This window comes from Pan troglodytes, chromosome 14 (genome assembly GCF_028858775.2).
Source record: "Pan troglodytes isolate AG18354 chromosome 14, NHGRI_mPanTro3-v2.0_pri, whole genome shotgun sequence".
NCBI classification, from domain to species: domain Eukaryota; kingdom Metazoa; phylum Chordata; class Mammalia; order Primates; family Hominidae; genus Pan; species Pan troglodytes.
The window spans coordinates 119,535,133-119,559,615 of record NC_072412.2 but is presented as its reverse complement, the minus strand read 5'-3'; the positions used below and the strand labels follow the sequence as shown (position 1 = coordinate 119,559,615).

The following is a 24,483-nucleotide window of genomic DNA, read 5'->3' as shown; positions in this document are numbered from 1 at the left end:
GATGCTCCTCCTCTCCACCAGATGCTCCTCCTCTCCTCGAGGTGCTCCTCATCTCCTCGAGATGCTCCTCATCTCCACTGGCTGCTCCTCGTCTCCACCGGCTGCTGCTCGTCTCCACCGGCTGCTGCTCATCTCCACCGGCTGCTCCTCCTCTCCACCGGATGCTCCTCATCTCCACCGGATGCTCCTCTTCTCCACCGGATGCTCCTCCTCTCCACGAGATGCTCCTCCTCTCCACCGGCTGCTCCTCGTCTCCACTGGCTGCTCCTCCTCTCCACCGGATGCTCCTCATCTCCACCGGATGCTCCTCTTCTCCACTGGATGCTCCTCCTCTCCACGAGATGCTCCTCCTCTCCACCGGATGCTCCTCCTCTCCACCGGATGTTCCTCCTCTCCTCGAGATGCTCCTCCTCTCCACCGGCTGCTGCTCCTCTCCACCGGCTGCTCCTCCTCTCCACCGGCTGCTCCTCCTCTCCACCGGCTGCTCCTCGTCTCCACCGGCTGCTCCTCCTCTCCACCAGCTGCTCCTCCTCTCCACCGGCTGCTCCTCGTCTCCACCGGCTGCTCCTCGTCTCCCCCAGCTGCTCCTCCTCCTCTCCGCCAGATGCTCCTCCTCCTCTCCGCCGGATACTCCTCCACCTCTCCGCCGGATGCTCCTCCTCCTCTCCACCGGATGCTACTGCTCCTCTCCGCCGGATGCTACTCCTCGTCTCCGCCGGATGCTGCTACTCGTCTCCGCCGGATGCTACTCCTCGTCTCCGCCGGATGCTACTCCTCGTCTCCGCCGGATGCTACTCGTCTCCGCCGGATGCTCCTCTCCACGGGATGCTCCTCCTCTCCACGGGATGCTCCTCCTCTCCTCGAGATGCTCCTCCTCTCCACCGGCTGCTCCTCGTCTCCACCGGCTGCTCCTCGTCTCCAGCGGCTGCTCCTCGTCTCCAGCGGCTGCTCCTCGTCTCCTCCGGGTGCTCCTCGTCTCCGCCGGGTGCTCCTCATCTCCGCCAGATGCTCCTCCTCGTCTCCGCCAGATGCTCCTCCTCGTCTCCGCCAGATGCTCCTCCTCGTCTCCGCCAGATACTACTCCTCGTCTCTGCCAGATACTACTCCTCGTCTCCGCCAGATGCTCCTCGTCTCCACGAGATGCTCCTCCTCTCCACCAGATGCTCCTCCTCTCCTCGAGGTGCTCCTCGTCTCCTCGAGATGCTCCTCATCTCCACTGGCTGCTCCTCGTCTCCACCGGCTGCTGCTCGTCTCCACCGGCTGCTGCTCATCTCCACCGGCTGCTCCTCCTCTCCACCGGATGCTCCTCCTCTCCTCGAGATGCTCCTCGTCTCCTCGAGATGCTCCTCCTCTCCAGCGGCTGCTCCTCGTCTCCACCGGCTGCTCCTCCTCTCCGCTGGGTGCTCCTCGTCTCCGCCGGGTCCTCCTCCTCATCTCCGCCGGGTGGTCCTCCTCATCTCCGCCAGGTCCTCCTCCTCGTCTCCGCCGGGTCCTCCTCCTCGTCTCCGCCGGGTCCTTCTCCTCGTCTCCGCCAGATGCTCCTCGTCTCCGCCGGCTGCTGTTCGTCTCCGCCGGCTGCTCCTCATCTCCGCCGGCTGCTCCTCCTCTCCACGAGATGCTCCTCCTCTCCACCGGATGGTCCTCCTCTCCTCGAGATGCTCCTCATCTCCACCGGCTGCTCCTCGTCTCCACGAGATGCTCCTTGTCTCCACGAGATTCTCCTCGTCTCCACCGGCTGCTCCTCATCTCCACCGGCTGCTCCTCCTCTCCACGGGATGCTCCTCGTCTCCACTGGATGCTCCTCCTCTCCTTGAGATGCTCCTCGTCTCCACCGGCTGCTCCTCGTCTCCACCGGCTGCTCCTCGTCTCTACCGGCTGCTCCTCCTCTCCACGAGATGCTCCTCCTCTCCACGAGATGCTCCTCCTCTCCACCAGATGCTCCTCGTCTCCACCGGCTGCTCCTCGTCTCCACCGGCTGCTCCTCGTCTCCACCGGCTGCTGCTCGTCTCCACCGGCTGCTGCTCGTCTCCACCGGCTGCTCCTCCTCTCCACCGGCTGCTGCTCCTCTCCACCGGCTGCTCCTCGACTCCATCGGCTTCTCCTCATCTCCACCGGCTGCTCCTTGTCTCCACCGGCTGCTCCTCCTCTCCACCGGCTGCTCCTCATCTCCACCGTCTGCTCCTCGTCTCCACCAGATGCTGCTCGTCTCCTCGAGATGCTCCTCGTCTCCACTGGCTGCTGCTCCTCTCCGCCAGCTGCTCCTCGTCTCCGCTGGCTGCTCCTCGTCTCCGCTGGGTGCTCCTCGTCTCCGCCGGATCCTCCTCGTCTCCGCCGGATCCTCCTCCTCGTCTCCGCCGGCTGCTGCTCGTCTCTGCCAGCTGCTCCTCGACTCCGCCGGCTGCTCCTCGTCTCCGCCGGCTGCTCCTCGTCTCCGCCAGGTCCTCCTCCTCATCTCCGCCGGGTCCTCCTCCTCATCTCCGCCGGGTCCTCCTCCTCATCTCCGCCGGGTCCTCCTCCTCATCTCCGCCGGCTGCTGCTCGTCTCCACCGGCTGCTCCTCCTCTCCACCGGCTGCTGTTCCTCTCCACCGGCTGCTCCTCGACTCCATCGGCTTCTCCTCATCTCCACCGGCTGCTCCTCGTCTCCACCGGCTGCTCCTCCTCTCCACCGGCTGCTCCTCATCTCCACCGTCTGCTCCTCGTCTCCACCAGATGCTGCTCGTCTCCTCGAGATGCTCCTCGTCTCCACTGGCTGCTGCTCCTCTCCGCCAGCTGCTCCTCGTCTCCGCTGGCTGCTCCTCGTCTCCGCCGGGTGCTCCTCGTCTCCGCCGGATCCTCCTCGTCTCCGCCGGATCCTCCTCCTCGTCTCCGCCGGCTGCTGCTCGTCTCTGCCAGCTGCTCCTCGACTCCGCCGGCTGCTCCTCGTCTCCGCCGGCTGCTCCTCGTCTCCGCCAGGTCCTCCTCATCTCCGCCGGGTCCTCCTCCTCATCTCCGCCCGGTCCTCCTCCTCATCTCCGCCGGGTCCTCCTCCTCGTCTCCGCCGGCTGCTGCTCGTCTCCACCGGCTGCTGCTAGTCTCTGCCGGCTGCTCCTCGTCTCCGCCGGCTGCTCCTCCTCTCCACGAGATACTCCTCCTCTCCACCGGATAGTCCTCCTCTCCACCGGATGGTCCTCCTCTCCTCGAGATGCTCCTCGTCTCCACTGGCTGCTCCTCGTCTCCACCGGCTGCTCCTCGTCTCCACGAGATGCTCCTCGTCTCCACGAGATGCTCCTCAACTCCACCGGCTGCTCCTCGTCTCCACCGGCTGCTCCTCATCTCCACCGGCTGCTCCTCCTCTCCACAGGATGCTCCTCCTCTCCTTGAGATGCTCCTCGTCTCCACCGGCTGCTCCTCGTCTCCACCGGCTGCTCCTCGTCTCCACCGGCTGCTCCTCCTCTCCACCGGCTGCTCCTCCTCTCCACTGGCTGCTGCTCGTCTCCACCGGCTGCTGCTCGTCTCCACCGGCTGCTCCTCGTCTCCACCGGCTGCTCCTCGTCTCCACGAGATGCTCCTCGTCTCCACCGGATGCTCCTCCTCTCCACTGGATGCTCCTCCTCTCCTCGAGATGCTCCTCCTCTCCACCAGATGCTCCTCGTCTCCACCGGATGCTCCTCATCTCCACCGGATGCTCCTCCTCTCCACCAGCTGGAGGACTCCAGCCCCTTCCTGCCCTGGCCTCTTGCTCAGTGGCTTGTTGGGTGGGGACAGAGGCCCCTGGGGCACAGCAGGGGAGGCTCAGTCCTTTGTGGGCCTCGTGTGAGCTGCAGCTCCTGGAAGCACCCCTACCAGGCAGGAGTGAGAGGTGCAGGGCAGGGATGGAGCATCTGCTGTGTCACCAAAGTCCCTGCAGGAGCCAGGAGCATGGTGGACACAGCTGAGTCCCGGCTGTGACTGCGAGAGCAACAGAGACTGTGGTGCTGGCACTAGGATCTATCCCTGGAGGGAAGCCACATGCTCCCCACTCAGAGGAGGAGAGGGAGTCTTCCTAGGGTTGTGGGGGGCTCCAGGACATGCCTGTAAGACGAGTTTCACCAGAATCCACCCAGAGCTCTCTCGTTCAGACACGCACACGTGCATATTCATATGTACACAGCACATACATGCTCGTACATACCACACATGTGCACAGGAGGGCAGGGGCAGGTGACCTGCAGCATCTCTGATCCGGGTGTCTCTAAGGCAGTCAGAGGCCACAGGCGGAGATGCTGTGTGCACTGTCTATTCCCGTGGAGACACATGGGGGCCGTCCCTGTGGTGCACATGATAACGCAGAGGCTCCCACAGGGTGAGCTCTGCCCATCACTCAGCCAGGGAGGGAGGGGCCCTTTTCAGGGAGCCGCACGCCACGCAGAGCTTGTCCCACTGGGTAGTTTGCTCTGATCAAAGTGGGGCACCATCCAGGCTGAAGAGAGAAAGGGGACCCCCCACAGCCAGCACCCACCCTTGACTGAAAGACACCACAAAAGATAAGTGCCCATTGGCCCCAGAGTCATCATTTCCCAGACAACTGGAAATGGGCCCTGGACAGGCTGTCCTGGACAGGCTGCTGGGCAGTTGGGTGTGACTCAGTTGCGGCCTCCAACTGTGTCAACCAGAAAGGCACCCAGAGAAGCTTCCGGAAATACAGTTGGTTTGTCCCCTTGGTGGGGCAGGAGGCGGCAGCTCTGCCGGGTGGCTCCCAGCACCCTCCCCCACAGAGCAAACATTGGCATGAGTCTGTCCACCCGTGTATTCATCCTGTCGCCGTGTGTGGCTGGCCTCATTCTGGGTATGCTGGCGGCAGCCGCCTCTAGGACAGGGAGGTCCCATGGCTCTGCAGACACAGGAGCTTGGCAGTGGCTTAGCTGTTAGAATGTGAGCCTTCCAGAGTCAGACGCGCCTTTGCCTTCTGTTGGGCTCTGAGCTGATTTCCTCAAACCCAGGGTAATTCTGTTCCTCCTTCACTATCTGGTGGGGTGGGGGTCACAGTGTCCGGGGGAAGAGCTGATCAGGGCCAGTGCTGGGGTGGGAAGGGCTGACTCCTGGGACCCCGGAGAGGTTATTGTTGCCACGGGGGGTAAAGTTCCACGTGCTGCTCCTCTGAGCCTTGATTCTGGGCACTCCAGGGCGGCCAGGCCTGGCTCACACCTTCCTACCTCAGGGAGATTTCAGTGGCGCAGGCACACGCCCTGTGGGATGTGAGTGGCCACCTGGCTTGGGCCCCAACTCCCATCAGAGAAGCGGGCAGGTCCCGAGCGAGCTGTTCAGGGCACTCAGCAGCCACACACCCAAGGAATGGGGCTGCCTTGTGCCAGGTCGGGGGTCTGGGGAAGGGCTCAGTGGGCACTGAACTCAGAGGGTCCTGGCAGCGGCAGTCAGCGTCCAGGATGGTCAGCGGTGAGGCCAAGCCCCGTCTTAGTGGAGGGGACGAGGCTGGGCTTTGGAGACCGTGGGGAGCAGGAGACATCCCTGAGGAAACAGGTCTACGCGCCGCAGAGCCGGAGAGCAGCTCCTGCCACGTGGTTGATGCTGCTGAGGCCGGGGGCTGCCTCTGCCCCGCCGCCCCGCCCAGCACGAGCATGTTCCTGCTGCTGCCCGGCCCGTTGGGCTGAGAGGCTCAGGCAGCAGCGCTGGGGTTGATGGAGTGGACCAGGCAGGGGCCCAGGGCAGGAACCCCCTGTAGATGCACAGCCCTGAGCTCAGCAAATCAGCTGTGGTGACATCCAGGGAGGGGTGGAAGCCCAGGCTCCCCCTAGAAGGACGCTGCCCTTGGCCTTCAGTCCCACGGGGCACAGATGCCGCCTGGGCTTTCTAGGGCCGGCCAGTGGTCCTGGGGTGGTGGCCCCTGTTGCCCCAGGCCCAGCCTGCCTTAGTTTTATCCTCAGTCCCCACTGGCCCCTGACCTGTGCAGACTCCAGTAAGTGAGCGAGGCTGTCAAGAGCCCTCCCAGGCTGGGGGAGATGGCCCAGCCCCACATGGTGCCTGCACCTCCGAGGTGGCCCCCTTGGAACCCAGCCCTGAGCAGGCGGAGGGGCCGCCACACAGCAGCCCTGGGCAGGCAGGAGCGGCGGCCACACAGCGGCCCTGGGCAGGCGGAGGGGTGGCCACACAGCGGCCCTGGGCAGGCGGAGGGGCGGCCACACAGCGGCCCTGGGCAGGCAGGAGCGGCGGCCACACAGCGGCCCTGGGCAGGTGGGAGCGGCCACCACACAGCAGCACAGACCCTGAGCCGGCGCAGTTCCTCCAGCCACGCCAGCTGCACCTTGGCTGTGTCCCTGCCGGGCCCCAAACACCTGTGTCCGTGCCACTGGCCGCCTCTTCCCTGCCGTGTCACCCCCACCCCTGCCAAGTGTTCTGTGTGTTTTCACTGCAGGTGATGTGGGAAAGGGCAAGTCTCAGTTCAACATTCTGGTTCCTTGGGGGCTGTCGGAACAATCGTGTGTTCTTTCCAGAGTTTTCTCTGTCTGGGTTTAGATGCCCACACACGGGAACATGTATTCAATCCCTGTGCGTATAGATGGTGCCATATACGGAGAGAGGCATAGATTGTCTTACGAGAGTGGGGTCGCGTTGCACTGTGGCTTTTTACCTTCTTAGCTTCATTTTATCCCGAGCGGCCCCCGAGCCATCCAGGGATCCCTGCTGGCCCCTCCCAGGCCCTGTCCGGAGTGCTGAACACAGAGCAGCAGGTGCCGCCAGTCCCCAGCCTCTTGGAGCCCCATTCCCTCTGGGCGTCGTAGACAGTCGAGTTCAGCACATCTCTACATGGAGTTTCGCAAAAGGCAACCACTTTGAAATGGGAGGGCCGCAGCGCCATGGCCTGACGACGCCTGTGAGTGACTACAGTGGGGCCTGGAGGAGGAGCAGGGGGAGCGAGTGCAGCCTTGGCAGGCGCTGGGGCCTGGAGGAGGCTTGGGGAGCAGGGCGTGGGGGGCGGGGAGCGAGTGCAGCCTTGGGGCAGGCGCTGGGGCCTGGGCCTGGCTGGGCCCCTCTATGCCTTTCAGTCTTGAGGTCTGGAAACCCGGCCGGGATCTCCCCCGAGTGGGCAGTGCTGTTGGTGGGGGTGGGGAGTGGTGCTGACACTGTGTGGCCGGGCAGAGCCGAGGCCAAAGCAGTTCCATCCACACGCAGTCCACGAAGGGACGTCGGGCGCCCTCCACAAGCAAAGGCCCCGCCCAGCTCCAGCCCGGCCCGCAGGGACGACCTTGCCCTTCTTTCCTCCTTGGCCAACAGCACCACCCCGTGGGGGCCCCGGTGCTCAGGGCTCAGGCTGCCTGTTTCCGTCCTGGAAACCACAGACACCGAGATCCAAGCAAGGAAGGCAGGATTTCCTTATCTCCTCCCCAGCTGAGCATTCGCTGGAGGGGGACAGGGCTGTCACTACGTCCCTTATGATGATCACCTCATAGAGGCTGGGCCTCCCCACACCAGGACCACACGCCCATGAGGGCCCCACAGGCCTCAGCCTAGAGAGCCCCCATGGGAAACCCTGTGCTGTGAATGGTGTGGAAATTCCCGCGTGTCCTTCCCACATGACCCCACAAAACCCTTCAGCCGTGGACATCCCGAGTTCCTCTGAACGCCCGGCCTTCCCAAGCCTCGCCAGCGCCACGGACATCCCGGGGCCCCGGGGAAGGGTGGCCCTGCCGGGAGACAGGGTCTTCTCTCTGGCTCTGGTTCTGAAGGCCGTGGTGGGTGCAGGGTTCACCAGAGACGGCAGGACTCCCGTGCCCTGGAGCGGGAGGGAGTCTCTCCCGTGTCTCCACTGGGCGCCGGCTCCTGCTGAACCCCAGACCCAGCTGTGGGAGAAAGCTGCCCAGGGCCCTGCAGGAGAGGCGGGGCCAGCCCTGGTGCACACAGGGGCAGAGGCACCTGGGCTGGTCTGGGCTGGGAGGTCAACTCTCCGTGTTGCAATGCTGTGTCCAGGTCTGAAAAGGGCAATGTGAAAGCAACTCCTCAGGGACAGAAGCCAGGCCACTCTGGGGAGAGGCAGGACACAGCCCTTCTGGCCCTGAACACCTTGAGGGGCAGGCAGGAGGTGATGACCCCACTCTACAGATGGGAGCACCGAGGTGCCCGAGGCAGGGGGTGAGGACCCCACTCTACAGATGGGTGCATTGAAGTCCCTCAGGCAAGAGTGATGACCCCACTCTACAGATGGGAGCACCGAGGTGCCCGAGGCAGGGGGTGAGGACCCCACTCTACAGATGGAAGCACTGAGGTCCCTGAGGTGGGGGTGATGACCGTATTCTCCAGATGGGAGCACTGAGGTCTTTGAGGCAGGGGGTGAGGACCCCACTTTACAGATGGGTGCATTGAGGTCCCTCAGGCAAGAATGATGACCCCACTCTACAGATGGGTGCATTGAGGTCCCTCAGGCAAGAGTGATGACCCCACTCTACAGATGGGAGCACTGAGGTCCCCGAGGTGGGGGTGATGACCGTATTCTCCAGATGGGAGCACTGAGGTCTTTGAGGCAGGGGGTGAGGACCCCACTCTACAGATGGGTGCATTGAGGTCCCTCAGGCAAGAGTGATGACCCCACTCTACAGATGGGAGCACCAAGGTCCCCAAGGCAGGGGGCGATGGGAGCACCAAGGTGCCTGAGACATGAATGATGACCCCACTCCACAGATGGGAGCACCGAGGTCCCTCTGTGGGCAGCTTGGGGCCAGGCACAGGACTGGCAGAGGCTGGGAGCACAGCTTGTCGGGGCATCTGCGGGTGTGAGGGCCTGACACTGTCTTCAGGGCTTAGCCTTTGTTCTCCCTGCAGGAGGGGACAGAATGCCCTTTGTCTTTGTAAATCTATGCCCTGCTTTAGGCAAAAAGAGGAATCCGGAGAGCACTCCTGGACCCGTTTCTTCTTAATCGTCTTCATCTCAAAGGCCCTTCCTGTTTTGGGGAGTCACACACTCTTCTGACACTGACGACCTGGAGTATCACAGACCCTGAAGGTGAAGGGCTCTGTCCCACAAGACTCTGCCCCTACTTCTGATGACAGCCGTACATGGGTACCCAGGCAACCCACACTCACTCCTGACAACTGCAGATTTGGGGAACTTTACATCCCCTCAGATTCACTAGAACACCTCCCAGGGCTCAGGAAAGTGCTTTACGTACAATCACGCTTATTATGAAGGAAACCCGTGAACAGCCCAGTGAAGAGAGTGGGGAGGTGGGCACTGATCTCTGAGCACCGTGGGGGCTCCCCAGCCTGGGGGCTCCCCAACCCTGATGCCCAAAAGTTTTTATCTAGGCCTCATTACACAGGTATGATTGATTAAGTCATTGGTCATTGGTGATTGAACACAAACTCAATCTCTGGCCCCTCCCAGGAGTGGGGGGGGTGAGGGGGGCTGGAAGTTCCTCTCTAATTACATGGTTGGTTCCTCTGGCAACAAGCTCCCACCCTAAAGCTACCTTGGGGTCCCCCAAGAGTCACCTCATTAGGGTAAACAAATGTGGTGAAAAAGGGTTGTTATGAAATCAGACACCCCTATCAGGAAATTCCAAAGATTTAAGGAGTTCTGTCCCTGGAACAGGGGACAAAGACCAGATGTATTTTTTATTATACCACAATGCAAATCTCTTAATTTATTCAGGTCTCCTTCGATTTATCTCAGTAGCGTTTTGTAGTTTTAGGTGATAAGCTCATGCACACTGAGATTCAAAGGGGTCTGTTGGAGCGTTCAGCAATTCATGAACTGAGCAGTACCAGAACGTGTGAGGTTCAGCGTGAGGTTCAGCGCTCCACTGAGGTTGAGGGGAGGAGCTCTTTTCTAAGTGTCTGCAGAAGCAGGACAAAGACAAGACATCTGGTTAAAAGGAAGTCCCTGGTGAGAGGCTAGTTTGGCAGTTTCTGGGCAGCGTCAGTTTCGTGGCCCAGTTCCCAGTGGGCTTCGGTGTGCTCACACAGGGTCCCAGGCACTGAAGCCACCTCAGCCCAGGGCCTCCTGATTAACTTTTTCATGTAGCTTTCCGAGTATATGTCCACCACTTGTTTTGGTCAAAACCACTCATAAGTAATTTAACATTTTTGATGTCAAGAACAATAAATAGAAGTTTCCTCTTTGTGCCTCCCCAGTCACTGGGCTTCAGTCCCAGGAGGCAGGTGCCAGGTAGACGTTGGTCCCTTCTGCTAGTTTTGCCTGGTCTTGAACCGGTGCTGTGGGCTCTTCTGGGGCTGGTTCCTTTCATGCTGAGTCATGTCTATGTGACTCCTCAGTAGTTAGTTTTTTTAAAAATTGCCAGATATAAATGTGTGCTCAGGCAGGTTTTTGAGAACTCCACACCATCTCTTGGGAATGATGAGAAGTCCCCCGAGTCCCTGTGGCAGGACGTGGGCTTTTCATGGGTCAGCCTGAGCCCCGCTCCATGGCCCCGATGGGCGCTGGGGCAGCACCCTGGCTGGACATGGGCTCCTAGAGAGGGCAGTCAGTGCCCGGCAGGCCAGAATCATGGAGGAGGGGTCTGGAAAGCACTGCTGACCCCCAATCCCATGGATATGCTGTCATCCTCCCAATGGCCTGGCTGATGGGCCATGGTGGGTGTGGACCCCTGAGAGAGTGTCTGGGGGGAAGTGTCACGGGGTCAGCTTCTGTGCTTCCTGGGCTCCTTGTCCACATGGCTGCGCATCTGCTTGGCTGTGTGTCCAGGGGCCTGCTTGTGTCCACTACAGGCCTGGGCCCAAGGAATCTCGGGAGGTGGAAATGGACACCCGGGGCCACAGAAGCTGCGCAGGTGGGGCCAAGAACCAACCAAGCCTTGCTGCCAGCTCCCCGCTCCACCCACTGTGATGCCAGCTGCTTCTCACATCTGTGAAGCCTCACCCAGCCTTGGGCCATCATTTCAGGTAAATAAAAAGGCCTAATGGGCCCATCAGGCCCTGAGCTCCCTGCTTCCTGAGGAGCTGTCTTCTGCTGGAACTTGGAGGCCACGTGGGCAGAATGAAACTCCTGCTTCCGACAGCAGACGGCAGCAGTGACCTACTCCTGGCCGCCCTGCCCATCTGGAGCGGGTTCTGGGTCTTTTGGGCCCTTTGAGGTTGGTCCACCCTCCTGCCCCGGCAGCAGCCCGTATTTTACTCCCAGTTGCTCCAGCATCCCCCAACCCCCTTCCCCATAAGTAACCTGCCCCCACGCTTGTCCTGGAGCCACGGTGTGGAAGATTCCAGCAGCATTGAGGGACCAAATTTTATATACAGTGTTTCCTCCAAGCACGGAGCTCTGATGTGCCTTTTCCAGGGCCAAAGGCCCCTTCAGCAATCTTCAGGCTTCCCGCTCCACCTCACCTTCTGTACTGCTGCCAGGCTGACAACAGCCCCCGGGTCTGTGGCTGGCCCCTCTCTCCCAGAGCATCTTGGCCTGCAGTGCTGGCCACAGCCAGAGAGAGGGAAGAGACAGCCCCAGCAGTAACCACAGGTGCCTTCGGCCCACGCACCTGCCGGTCGGCCCCAAGGGTGCCAGGCCTTCCTCTCCTATCGCCCCTGTGGGGCTCCAAAGGGCAGCCAGGAGCCCCAGCTCTGCTGTGGCTTTGCTGTTCCCCAACTGTGAGACCCTCAGAGAGCTGCCGGGCGCAGGTTTCCTCCTCGGCCAGCGAGCAGTCAGACCAGGCTTCGGACTCCTCTACTGTTCCAGGGTGGAGGGGAGGACCCAGGAGACCCAACGGCCTGGATGCCAACAGCCAGTGCGGCCTGACGATGCCATAGGGCACAGGGACAGGCTCTCCGTCCTCTGCGGCCCTGTTCTGCTCCCACCCCAGTGCCCTCCTTTCACCCTGGGGTCCTCCCTGGACCAACAGCTGCCACCCACAGCACACTGGGATATTTGTGCTGGCCTAGCTACTACCTGACACAGCTGACCACCTCACCCAGCTGAGGACCTGACCCATCTGACCACCTCACCCAGCTGACTACCCAACCCGTGTAACCACCTCACCCGGCTGACTCCCCGACCCGTGTAACCACCTCACCCGGCTGACTCCCCGACCCGTGTAACCACCTCACCCGGCTGACTCCCCGACCCGTGTAACCACCTCACCCGGCTGACTCCCCGACCCGTGTAACCACCTCACCCGGCTGACTCCCCGACCCGTGTAACCACCTCACCCGGCTGACTCCCCGACCCGTGTAACCACCTCACCCGGCTGACTCCCCGACCCGTGTAACCACCTCACCCGGCTGACTCCCCGACCCGTGTAACCACCTCACCCGGCTGACTCCCCGACCCGTGTAACTACCTCACCCGGCTGACTCCCCGACCCGTGTAACTACCTCACCCGGCTGACTCCCCGACCCGTGTAACCACCTCACCCGGCTGACTACCCGACCCGTGTAACTACCTCACCCAGCTGACTCACCCACACAGCCTCCTGGCCTGGGTCCTCCTGCGCCAGCATTGTGTGTCAAGTGTGTGTGTGGCTGGCATTCCTGTGTGCCACGTGCAGAGCCTGCAGGACACCCTTCAGTTCCCAGGATGCCCCACCACAGAGGGGGACTGGTCCCCCCGAGGGTCCTGGGAAACGCTGTTCCAACCACATGCCACGTAGGTCCTGTTACGTGAGTTAGAGGGGTGCGTGTGCTTCTCAAGATGAGCTTTCATCAAGTTCTGCCTCCACGTGACGTTGGTCCAATTGGCCGGTGGGGAGTACAGTGCTAGGTGAGGGTCTCCGCTGGGGAGCTTGACACAGCAGGGCGCAAATAAAGCCATCACCAATCCAAACCCGCTGTGCACTGATACCTCATGCAATAGCAATAAAAATGTGTCAGCAATGAACGCCAAATGCGGTTAGCGTTTTAAACGCGGCATTCACTCACGGTGAACGGTCAGCGGTGGGTTTACTGCCCTGCACTCCAGCCCACAGTGCAGTGAGCTGGACCCTAAATCACGGTGAATGGGCAGCGGTGGGTTTACTGCCCTGCACTCCAGGCCACAGTGCAGTGAACTGGACCCTAAATCATGGTGAACGGGCAGCGGTGGGTTTACTGCCCTGCACTCCAGCCCACAGTGCAGTGAACTGGACCCTAAATCCTGGTGAACGGGCAGCGGTGGGTTTACTGCCCTGCACTCGAGGCCACAGTGCAGTGAACTGGACCCTAAATCCTGGTGAACGGGCAGCGGTGGGTTTACTGCCCTGCACTCGAGGCCACAGTGCAGGGAACTGGACCCTAAATCCTGGTGAACGGGCAGCGGTGGGTTTACTGCCCTGCACTCCAGGCCACAGTGCACTGGACTCCAAACATGCACTGACCTCAAGGTGGTTCCCCTGGCTGACCTCCCGTCACATGGCCTGGATAAGACTGGCAATGGCCGGATCTTGTCACAATCTGAACAAAAGGGTCAATATGTAGAGAAACAGACTGACGATTCGACGCCTCCCAAGGGAAGAACAAAATGAGCTACATTTTCGTTTACTAGAGCACAGTATTAAGGGCCTTGACTTGGGAGTAGCTCAGATGAAGACTTGATGGTTTCTTTCTTTCTTTCTTTCTTTCTTTTTCTTTCTTTCTTTCTTTTTCTTTTCTTTTCTTTCTTTTCTTTCTTCTAGACAGATTCTCGCTCTGTCGCCCAGGCTGAGTGCAGTGGCGCAGTCTCGGCTCACTGCAATCTCTGCCTCCAGGGTTCACGCCATTCTCCTGCCTCAGCCTCCTGAGTAGCTGGGACTACAGGGGCCCACCATCACGCCTGACTAGTTTTTTGTAGTTTTAGTAGAGACGGGGTTTCTCCATGTTAGCCAGGATGGTCTCTATCTCCTGACCTCGTGATCCGCCTGTCTCGGCCTCTTAAAGTGCTGGGAGAAGACCTGATGGTTTCAGTGGACCACAAGCCATGTGGTGTGGCCTGGGAGAGGGCACAAAGTAACCTGCCTGCTGTTCCCGGGAAGAGGCCTCATCACACATCCGAGGGCCCATGAAACCTGGAACGGCCCACGCACAACTGGAGAGCCTGACACACACCTGGAGGGTCCAGCACACACCTGGAGGGCCCATCACACACCTACAGGGCCGCAAGGGGAACATTTCCAAGGCCATTGTCAGTGCAGTGTAAGGAGGACCTTTCTCCCCATCGGAGCAGGTAACCCAGCAAGGAAGCCCATCCAGCAGCAACCTGCCCTGGCACCTGGTCCTGGCAGGCAGCAGGATGGCCTCAGCAGAGCCGGGATCAGAATGGGGTGGCAGGGGGGTACAAGCCCACTGGAGGGGGTCCCGGCAGTGAGATGACCCTGGACATGGGGAGCTGGGCAGCTTCTCTGCATCCATCTCCAGGTGACCTGGAGGGGTCTGGAGCATCAGGGGAGGGGAAGGCAGCCTCCAGGACAAGATGAGCCCTGCCACCTGAGGGGCTTGTGTCTGGAGAAGGTTTCCAGCAGGAGGGGAGCAAGGTCACAACCTGGGGAGGGATCCATCCCGGGGCGACCGGGGTCTGTGAGGCCTTGGGGTGACCTGCAGCGTGCATCTTGGGATGCACTTGTACCGCATTCCTTCCTGTCGGGATGCTGAAGGTCCCGAGCCAGAGGAGAGGAGAGGCAGAGCAGCCCGTCAGTGATGACCAAACCCGCCCACGATGGGTGTGTGGAGGAGGCGCGCTCGTGGAGATGTGCCAGCCGGGTGCAGGGACTGCGGGCATTTGCTGAGAGCCTCCTCTGCCAGGTGTTTCCATGGAACGTCTGGTAGGGCTCCCACCAGCCCTGGCCACAGGCCCTGCCGCCTTCCCTCACGTTGCAAGGGGCCATGCCTGACACTCGTCATCACCCACCAACAGAGCGTAAGCCAAAAATAAAACACTAAGGTTCCCAACCATCTGAGTGGACCTCGTCCTCACCAGAGCCCTCTTAAAATGTAACCCGAGAGGCGGTTTCCAGCCATGACGGGAACGGGGGTCAGACATGCCTCGTTCTACCTTTCCAGCATTAACGTCCACACAGACCTGAAGTCTGATGAGAAACATTTCACAGCCCTCTGAAGCTGCTACCTGAAGGCCTCCTCCACAAATAAGAACCTGGGTTTCCAGGATCCTGGATCTGAACTCAGGCATTCCTTTCTATTATTGATCCCAGGTCTTTAGATAAATGTAACCAACTGTCCACCGGAAAGTTTTTAAATCTTCCTATAACCTGAGAGTTCTGCTCTCCTGACTGCTTTGCATTGCCCTGCCTTTCTGAGCCGAACCAGCATATTTCTTAAATGTATTGCCTGAAGTCTCATTCTCCCTAAAATGCATAAAAGCAAGCTACTCTCTGACCACCCTGGACACATGTCCTCAGGCCCTCCTGAGGGCTGGGTCATGGCCCATGGTCACTTGTCTTGGGCTCAGAATGAATCTCCCCACATTTTACAGAGTTTGACTCTTTGTTGACAGGAGCCAACGCTGCTGTCTGACCCCAGCCCGGAGCTCTCCCCCAGCCCTCCTGTGGGAGGCAGCCATTTGCAGAAATGGAGCCGAGCCTCAGTGGGACTGTCAGGCCCCAGGGACCCGAGGGGCCAGCGCTCCCTGAGGGCAGGGCTCAGCATCCACCAAGCGGGCCTTAGACAGCCATGGCCGCCGGCCATCCGCCGTGCTCGTGAGGGGCACTGACTGCTCCCACCTGGCTCCCACCTCACCTCCGGCGGGCACTGGGGCGCTGTGCCTTTCTCAGAGGCATCAGGGAGTCCAAGGAGACGTCAGAGGACCTGTGTCCCATCCTCAAGGTAAAGGGCACAGTAACTGGCTGACCGATCACCAACAGGCTGCCTCCGCTACCTGGAGCCCGCTGGCCCAGGGGTTCCCACCGCACCCTGCCGTCTCCCTCACCCTCCCTCACTGCATCCAGACACCCGGTCCCCTGGTCGCCTGTGCCCGCGTCAGCTCTGGCCATCCTTGTCCTGGGGGCTGGGCATGGATTTTGCTGTCTCATGTTCTCAGGACTGTATGAAGTCCAGCCCATTTGGCAAGCATCCTGTGGAGGTAAGGCTGTCTCTCAGTGGCTCCTGAGCTGATGTGTCCAACTACAGGTCCAGGTGGTGTCTGCCGAGTCTCCTGGTCACATTGCCGTCCTTCCTCTGTAGTGGATAATCGTCCTGGAGACACTGGGAGACCAAATCCTGATTCTCCTGGAACTTCTCTGATTTTGGCATCCATGGGGGTCTTGTCAGTGGCAATCAGTTCCGTGGACTTTGCCTCGTGGTGATTTTCTGTTTCCCCGTTTCCTCAGGCATTTATTCATCGAGGTTCTCCTGCAAGGAAGAGCAGTGGGTCCCTCCTCCCGGGCTGCGTGTTGACCCGGCCAGTGGCGACAGCAGCAGAACTCATATGCGTCTGTTGTATTCTGTGGTTTGTGAAAAGTGCAGGTCAGTCACAACAGTAGTGGATTCTGTGGTTTGCAATCAGCACGGCCTCTGTGCGTTTTGTTGCTCATGCCACCATGATTGGCCTTTGGCAGCTCTTCATGTTGGCGCCTGTGACCTTCACAAGCTCCTACTTTTTAATTAACTAAATCTGGGGGTGAGCCTCTGGCTCTGGGCTCCACAGGACTTCAGCTCATTGCAAACTTCCCTGCCCCGGAGGAGCAATGAGTCAGCCGCCGGCAAGGACAGCCCATTTGGAGGTAAAGTGCTAAGGGGAGAGGAAGGCGGTGAGAGGAAAGCAGTGGCAGGAACTGCTCAGAGGACAGGTGACATGCGGAGGCCCAGGGCAGACCTCATCCAGGGCGCTGGGCAGGTCCAGGCAGGTCCTCCAGGCCAGGGACCCTGCGCAGCTGCCTTCTGGGTGGGGAGACTGGGGGCGGCACCCAGGGTGCCTGGCGTGCTATGCTGAAGGCCACCTGTGAGGCTGGAGCTGTGTCTCCATCTGACAGGCAGAGAAACAGCAGCAGCCCAGCCTGGGAAACGACGTCAACAGCTCGTGTTCCCAGCTCGTTCCTGGGTCTCAGACGCCCAGCCTCACACACGGAGTCCCAGAGACCAGGGTCTCGAACGCTCAGCCTCACACATGGAGTCCCAGAGACCAGGGTCTCGAACGCCCAGCCTCACACATGGAGTCCTAGAGGAGACCAGGGTCTCGAATGCCCAGCCTCACACACGGAGTCTCAGAGACCAGGGTCTCGAATGCCCAGCCTCACACATGGAGTCCCAGAGACCAGGGTCTCGAACGCTCAGCCTAACACATGGAGTCCCAGAGGAGACCAGGGTCTCGAACGCCCAGCCTCACACATGGAGTCCCAGAGACCAGGGTCTCGAACGCTCAGCCTCACACATGGAGTCCCAGAGGAGACCAGGGTCTCAAACGCTCAGCCTCACACATGGAGTCCTAGAGACCAGGGTCTCGAACGCTCAGCCTCACACATGGAGTCCCAGAGACCAGGGTCTCGAACGCTCAGCCTCACACATGGAGTCCTAGAGGAGATCAGGATCTCAAATGCTCAGCCTCACACATGGAGTCCCAGAGACCAGGGTCTCGAACGCTCAGCCTCACACATGGAGTCCCAGAGACCAGGGTCTCGAACGCTGAGCCTCACACATGGAGTCCCAGAGGAGACCAGGATCTCAAATGCTCAGCCTCACACACGGAGTCCCAGAGGAGATCAGGGTCTCGAACACCCAGCCTCACACATGGAGTCCTAGAGACCAGTGTCTCGAATGCCCAGCCTCACACACGGAGTCCCAGAGACCAGGGTCTCAAACGCTCAGCCTCACACATGGAGTCCCAGAGGAGACCAGGGTCTCGAACGCCCAGCCTCACACATGGAGTCCCAGAGACCAGGGTCTCGAACGCTCAGCCTCACACATGGAGTCCCAGAGGAGACCAGGGTCTCGAACGCTCAGCCTCACACATGGAGTCCTAGAGACCAGGGTCTCGAACGCTCAGCCTCACACATGGAGTCCCAGAGACCAGGGTCTCGAACGCTCAGCCTCACACATGGAGTCCTAGAGGAGATCAGGATCTCAAATGCTCAGCCTCACACATGGAGTCCCAGAGACCAGGGTCTCGAACGCTCAGCCTCACACATGGAGTCCCAGAGACCAGGGTCTCGAACGCTGAGCCTCACACATGGAGTCCCAGAGGAGACCAGGATCTCAAATGCTCAGCCTCACACACGGAGTCCCAGAGGAGATCAGGGTCTCGAACGCCCAGCCTCACACATGGAGTCCTAGAGACCAGGGTCTCGAATGCCCAGCCTCATACATGGAGTCCCAGAGACCAGGGTCTCGAATGCCCAGCCTCACACATGGAGTCCCAGAGAACAGGGTCTCGAATGCCCAGCCTCATACATGGAGTCCTAGAGGAGACCAGGGTCTCGAACGCTCAGCCTCACACATGGAGTCCCAGAGACCAGGGTCTCGAATGCCCAGCCTCACACATGGAGTCCCAGAGGAGATCAGGGTCTTGAACGCCCAGCCTCACACACGGAGTCCTAGAGACCAGGGTCTCGAATGCCCAGCCTCATACATGGAGTCCCAGAGACCAGGGTCTCAAATGCCCAGCCTCACACATGGAGTCCCAGAGGAGATCAGGGTCTTGAACGCCCAGCCTCACACACGGAGTCCCAGAGACCAGGGTCTCGAACGCCCAGCCTCACACATGGAGTCCCAGAGGAGATCAGGGTCTTGAACGCCCATCCTCATGCAGAGCCCCATAGGAAACCAGCACCTGGGTCTTCTGTCTGGGTGGCACAGGGAAAGTGCTTCCCCTGGGAATACTCGGCTGGCATCCACCCCGCCAGTGTGTGCTGCAGGCTGGCTCATCTGGGGATGGGGGGCTTGGCGGCAGCACCGCAGGGGCTAGGGGAGCCCACCTGGCTCTGGCCTCCTGCTCTTCGCTTCCCGGGAAACGGCCCAGGCCCCTGCTGCACACTCTTCCTTCCCCTCTTCAGTAGTAAGAGGAGCCAAATGCGGCTGACGGTGCATCTGAGGCCGAGGCGCAGCCCCTGCCCCTGGGGTGGACTTTGGCCGCATGGGCAGGGCCAGGCAGGCAGCCTCTTGGGGCCCCTGAGGTGGCCCTAATGCCTCCCCTGATCACGGCTGCCACCCGGGCATCCTGGTCCCCCTGCGTCAGAGCCCACGCACATGACAGACAGGAGGCTCTGGCTCAGATGAGGCCAGCGGCACCTCTTTTCATCCTGCCTGGCGCCCGGTTTCTTGACGGCCCAGGCCAGCGTTTTTCACGCTGAATCGTGTTTGACTTAGAAGCACCTGGGATGACCCCTTTGGCCCTCCCAGCACCTCCTGAGGAGTATTGTCATCAGCCCTGTGAGCATGAGATGGCGCTGGGCCCAGAGAGGTCCGTGCCCTGGCCCAGGATACACAGCGCACAGGAGGTCACTGGGAGCCTGAGTGACAACGTCTCCAGGGCTGGACAGCCTCCCTGTCAGGGGTGAGAAACGGGTCTGTGCCCATTTCACGGCTAAGAACCTGGAGCAGGTCCCCCTTCAGCCCAAAGCCCAGGAGGAGGCGGCTGCTTATTGCAAAAGATGTGAACCAGGCTGAGTGGTACCGTCCTCCCCATCCACGTGGTCCCCATCTTTCCCATCCACGTGGTCTCTGTCCTCCCCATCAACGTGGTCCCCGTCCCCCCCATCCAGGTGGCCCCCATCTTCCCAGTTGGGTGATCCCCGTGTTCCCCGTTGGGTGGTCTGTGTCCTCCCCATCGGGTGGTCTCCGTCCTCCCCATCGGGTGGTCCCCTTCTGGCTCTGGGTTGCCTGCATCTTGCAGCTCCACACTCCGGAACATGTGGCTTCTGGCATCACCGGGGCGGGGGGAAGGGGCCAGCTGCAGCCCTTGGCTGGAACGTGTCAGGCAGCCAAGCCTATCTGCAAAGGGCCGGGACCTGAAGGAGTGAGAAGAAGCCGGACGCTGTTGTCCCTGACCCTGAGCTGAGCAAGTTCCACTGAGGCCACAGAGATGAGTCCGACCTGAATTCTGCCCTCCCGGAGTTTACAACAGGGTGAAAGGCACCTGGCGGATCTGGAATGCCAGCTTGGAAGGGATCGTGGGAGGAGCTGGCTGAGGAAACGTGGGCCTGGGGTGGGGGTGGCTGGGTTCCCAGGGAGGCCGCAGGTGCTGTGGTGTGCACGGCAGGGCCTGAGCCTCCTGGGGCCAGGAGGCTTCCTGGGCATGAGGCCCAAGCTGAGTTTTCCATAGGGATTGAGAGTGAGCGAAGGCTGTTTGGAAGCACGTGCTGGGCAGTGGGAAGTTTGAGCAAAACCTGGAGACAGGAAAGAGCTGTGTGTTGAGAGAAGCTACAGCTGGTGCAGTGTTTCTGGAATGGAAAGTTCACGGTGGACGTGTGGAAGGGAGCGACTCCCACTGTGGAAGGGAGCGACTCACAGTGGTGGGCACAGCAAGGGCCCCTCCCAAAGACGTCGGAGGCTGAACCCCCAGGACCCTCGAACAGGGCAACCTTGCAGGGGGAACTAGGTTAGGAATCCCAAGTTGGGAGATAGCCTTGGATTATTCGGTGGGTGCTCCTGGAGTTTAGGGAGGATGGAGAGGCTGCTGGACCCAGCGTAAGGTCTGGGCTCCTTAGAGGCAGGTGGGCGGGTCAAAGAGAGAGCAATTTGAAGATGCTGGGTTTGAAGATGGGCCGTGGGCCAAGGCCGCTGCCGTCTCTGGAGGCTGAGAAAAGAAAGCAGTGGCTTCTCCACCAGGCTCCTGCCAGCCCTGCCTTCAGCACCCTGAGGCCCTTTTCCCACTTTCCCCTCCAGGACTGTAAGATAATACATTTGAGCTGTTGGAAGCCACTAGGTTTGTGGTAATTTGTTAAAGCAGCAGATAGGAACCTCATAGACTCACTATTGAGAAAAGAAAAGCACTTTTATCTGAGGAGCAAGTCCTTTTAATTATTGGGTCCAAAGAGGCGTTCAGTTGAGGCCGCAACCACGTCCCACTCCCCCTTTGAGCTGCATGTTCATCTTGTGAAAGGAAAATCATTCTCGGGACCCCAGATCGCTGAGCCTAAGAGAAAAGTCCAGCTGGGAACTGCGCCAGGCAAACCTGCCTCCCATTCTATTCCTGAGTAAGGAAACTACAAAGATTTTAAAAAGCTACACGCCTGCCTCACGATTTGCCCACAGAGAAATTCCTTGTGGACAAAGGACAGACAGAACTCAAAGTCACCCCACTGCTCCCATGAGACAAAGGCACACAGCTGATCGCCTCCTCTGCCCTCTTGTTTCACTGAGCCAGACTCAGGCACGAGTGACCGTTCCTGTAAATTGTGCATTCTGTAAAAGGCTAATCAGAAACTCAGAGGAGTGCAACCGTTTGTCTCTTATCTACCTACGACCGGAAGCCTCCTCCCTGCTTCCAGCTGTCCCGCCTTTCCGGACCAAACCAGCGTTCATCCGATGTATGTTGATGTCTCATGTCTCCCTAAAATATGTAAAACCAAACTCTGCGCCGACCACCTCAGGCATGTTGTCAGGACCTCCGGAGGCTGTGTCACAGGTGCGTCCTGAACTTTGGCAAAATAAACTTCCTAAATTGACTGAGCCTTATCTCAGACGCCTTTTGGTTTACAACGCTACTGAGATGTTCATCTCAGCCGCAGCTGTCTATGAGAAGAGGTCGTGGCTGCATCTGGATTCGGAAAGACCCCAGTGCTAACGATTGTTACCATAACCAAGGGAAAGGACTCTAGCCTGTGCGGGTTTACGGCTGCCTTCTTGGCAAGCTTGAGATTGTAGGAGCCATACGTGGCCACGATGTGGACTGCACTCTGGCTGGTGGCTGTGGCGTGACCACGGTCACTGCACAGTCACTTGGATCCCTGGGAGGAGAGTCCTGTAGCCTCGGACCGGGGATGCCACGGGCATGAACCCACCTTTGCAAAAATTATAACAGTGGAAAAATTATGGCAGTGAAAGATACCCGAGGTAACCAACTCCCATCTTGCCTTTAGCCTTCAAACTGCCCTTAATTATTCCTGGGCTTGGGCCAAGCTAACTTTGGGAGACATTTAGTTTATAGCTTAAATGATAATAACCTTTCCACAAAACTCAACAGCCTTTGTAAAGCTATTGAGAGACCACTAGGCTACGAGGACGAGAGGAGCCTGAATTCTGCTAAAATGGAGACACAAAGGATTACCCCCCTTTATTCTGGAGCTCACAAATACGCAACTTCCCAACTACTCCCGCAGATAACGTCACTACGGTGGAACCTAAGACTGGCCTTTGAGATGTCTTTTCAGGTTTTTTGCAAGTCTGACAACTGATTTCCCTACCTGGACCGGTCAGCCTCCCTGGTGCCACCCAGAAGCGACTCAGGGCACAAGGACCATTTCCCACACCCCAACGACTGCACCCCCAACCAGTCAGCAGCAAGCGCCCTTGCCTACCCACCCGACTCTCTTCCCCTAAACTAGCCTTGAGAGACCCTGGCCTCTGCATTTTCAGGGAGGCTGATGTGAGTAACAATAAAACTCTAGTCTCCTGTTTAGCTGGCTCTGCGTGTGTAAAACTGTTTGTCTATTGCAGCTCTCGCCACTGGCCAGGAAACGGATTCCCCCCTCCTCGGGCTGTGCTGGGAGGAAGGGTCTGAAGTGGCTTGTAATGTCGGAAGCAAAGTGGAGGACTTGCCTGGAAGAGGGAGGAATGCCTTGGCTCCTTTGAGCCAGTGGGAATGGAAGGGAAGAAGGCCAGGATTTCCTCAAAAATATTTCCCCGTAGCCGGTCAGCTCCCCACGGGGCCAATACCGCATCCTCACTCTGGGCGCAAGGACGGCCCCTTCCCAGAGCCCTTTTAGAACTTGGATGAATGTTCTATCAACACTCATGGATGTTGCCTGGATGAATGGGCTCTATCCGGGCCTTGAGTAAGAAGAAGCCGCTGGCAGTTACTTGCTCACCCAGAGACTCCAAGCAGCCACACTCACCTGGGCTGATCACTCAACTGACTCCTGAGTTTCTCCGGCTCTTCATTGAGGTCTGTCTTTTCCACCTCCATCTTTGAGCCTCTGAACTTGATGAAAATCGGTTACGTGTTGATGGCTTTTCTGTCCAATGCTAGAGAACTTTGACCTTAATGGAATCCTGCCGTCTTTTCATCAACTCAGTGCTAAACAACTCTAGATTTTAAAATGATACCCAGTGTGACTGCGTCCATTTCACATGGCACAAGGATTGTCTGTGATCACAATTCATAAAGCTGCTATTTTTTAGCTGACACTAGGCCCAAGCATGGCCCCTGGAGGCACAGGGCTGTTTATTTCTCTTTTAAAGCACCCTAAATCTGGGAGGTATATTTTGCCGGTGGCTGGTGGGCTGGGAGCAGAGAAAAGTACGGTGTAAAAATGAAAATGCATTCCCGGCAGGAAAACTCCCACCCTAAGGGCACGTATACAGTTTACCCCAAAACAATGGTTGCCGTGGGTAACCTGAGTGGTGTTGCCAGTGGCTGCCAGTTTGGCCCTTTCAGGGAGATGTCAGGAGACCCCTTCTACCAATCCCTTTCCTCATTAAAGAGGAAGAATTTTTGCTTTCTGGGAGATATTTAAGAGGACAATTTGAAATCCCACAAAAGCCAGGGTTGGTAGAATCAGGACTTGGCTCAGCCCAGCTCAGCCCCACAGCAGCTACCCCGGGCTCTGTTTGTCCTGGCTTCCACCAGGGCCAGCGCTTCACAGCGGGAAGCAAACAGGCCAAGCATTTCTTGGTTAATAGCACAAGGGGGCCAGGCTTGCTGGAGAAGCAGCGGTCAGGGCCAGGGGCCCCTAACCTCTGCAGTCGCCCCTCCCAGTGGCTTTCCAGAGCTGTTTTCCACCTCTCCCTGAGGAGCTGAAGGGCACCGGGGCCGAGTCACTGCTGCAGCCGCAGGGACCAAGCCCCATCCCAGCGAGGCTGAGGCCTCAGGAAGGCGGCCAGCCCAGGCCCTCTCGCCACTGGCCAGGAAACTATTTCCCCCCCTCGGGCTGTGCTGGGAGGAAGGGTCTGAAGTGGCTTGTAATGTCGGAAGCAAAATGGAGAACTTGCCCAGAAGAGGGAGGAATGCCTTGGCTCCTTTGAGCCAGCGGGAATGGAAGGGAAGAAGGCCAGGATTTCCTCAAAAATATTTCCCCGTAGCCGGTCAGCTCCCCACGGGGCCAATACCTTGTCCTCACTCCGGGTGCAAGGACAGCCCCTTCCCAGAGCCCGTTTAGAACTTGCTTCTCTTCAGACTACATTCCCTCCTGGCTGGATTCTGGAGACCATAACTGGGGCACCTACCAAGTGGGGCCCGTTAGAGGTGCTGGCGGAGTTCCCGTGTGACCCCATCAGGGTGGCTCACAGCACATCGCCGCAGCGACACGCTCAGGTCTGGTTTTCCAGTGTGTATGCGTGGAGCCCAGCAGTGGGGCCCAGATGGCGTGGTGAGGATCACCACTGAAAGGCAGGCCTCGAGCACTTGCCCAGAGTCCACTGTTCGGAGGGCAGTTCGATTCACCGTAGCCAATTAGCCCACAGCACACACAATCTTTCTTTTCCCATTGAGTTGTCTTGGCACCTTGGTTGAA

The 24,483-nt window shown here is 59.4% G+C and overlaps 1 long non-coding RNA gene across 1 annotated transcript; it reads left to right on the top strand.

Moving 5' to 3' along the window:
* The first annotated feature begins 6,160 nt into the window (after window positions 1–6,160).
* Window positions 6,161–12,298, top strand: LOC134808173 (uncharacterized). Its single transcript, XR_010150591.1, has 4 exons — window positions 6,161–6,848; window positions 8,840–8,972; window positions 10,697–10,758; window positions 10,871–12,298. It is a non-coding gene; the product is annotated as an uncharacterized LOC134808173 (long non-coding RNA).
* The last annotated feature ends 12,185 nt before the right edge of the window (window positions 12,299–24,483 follow it).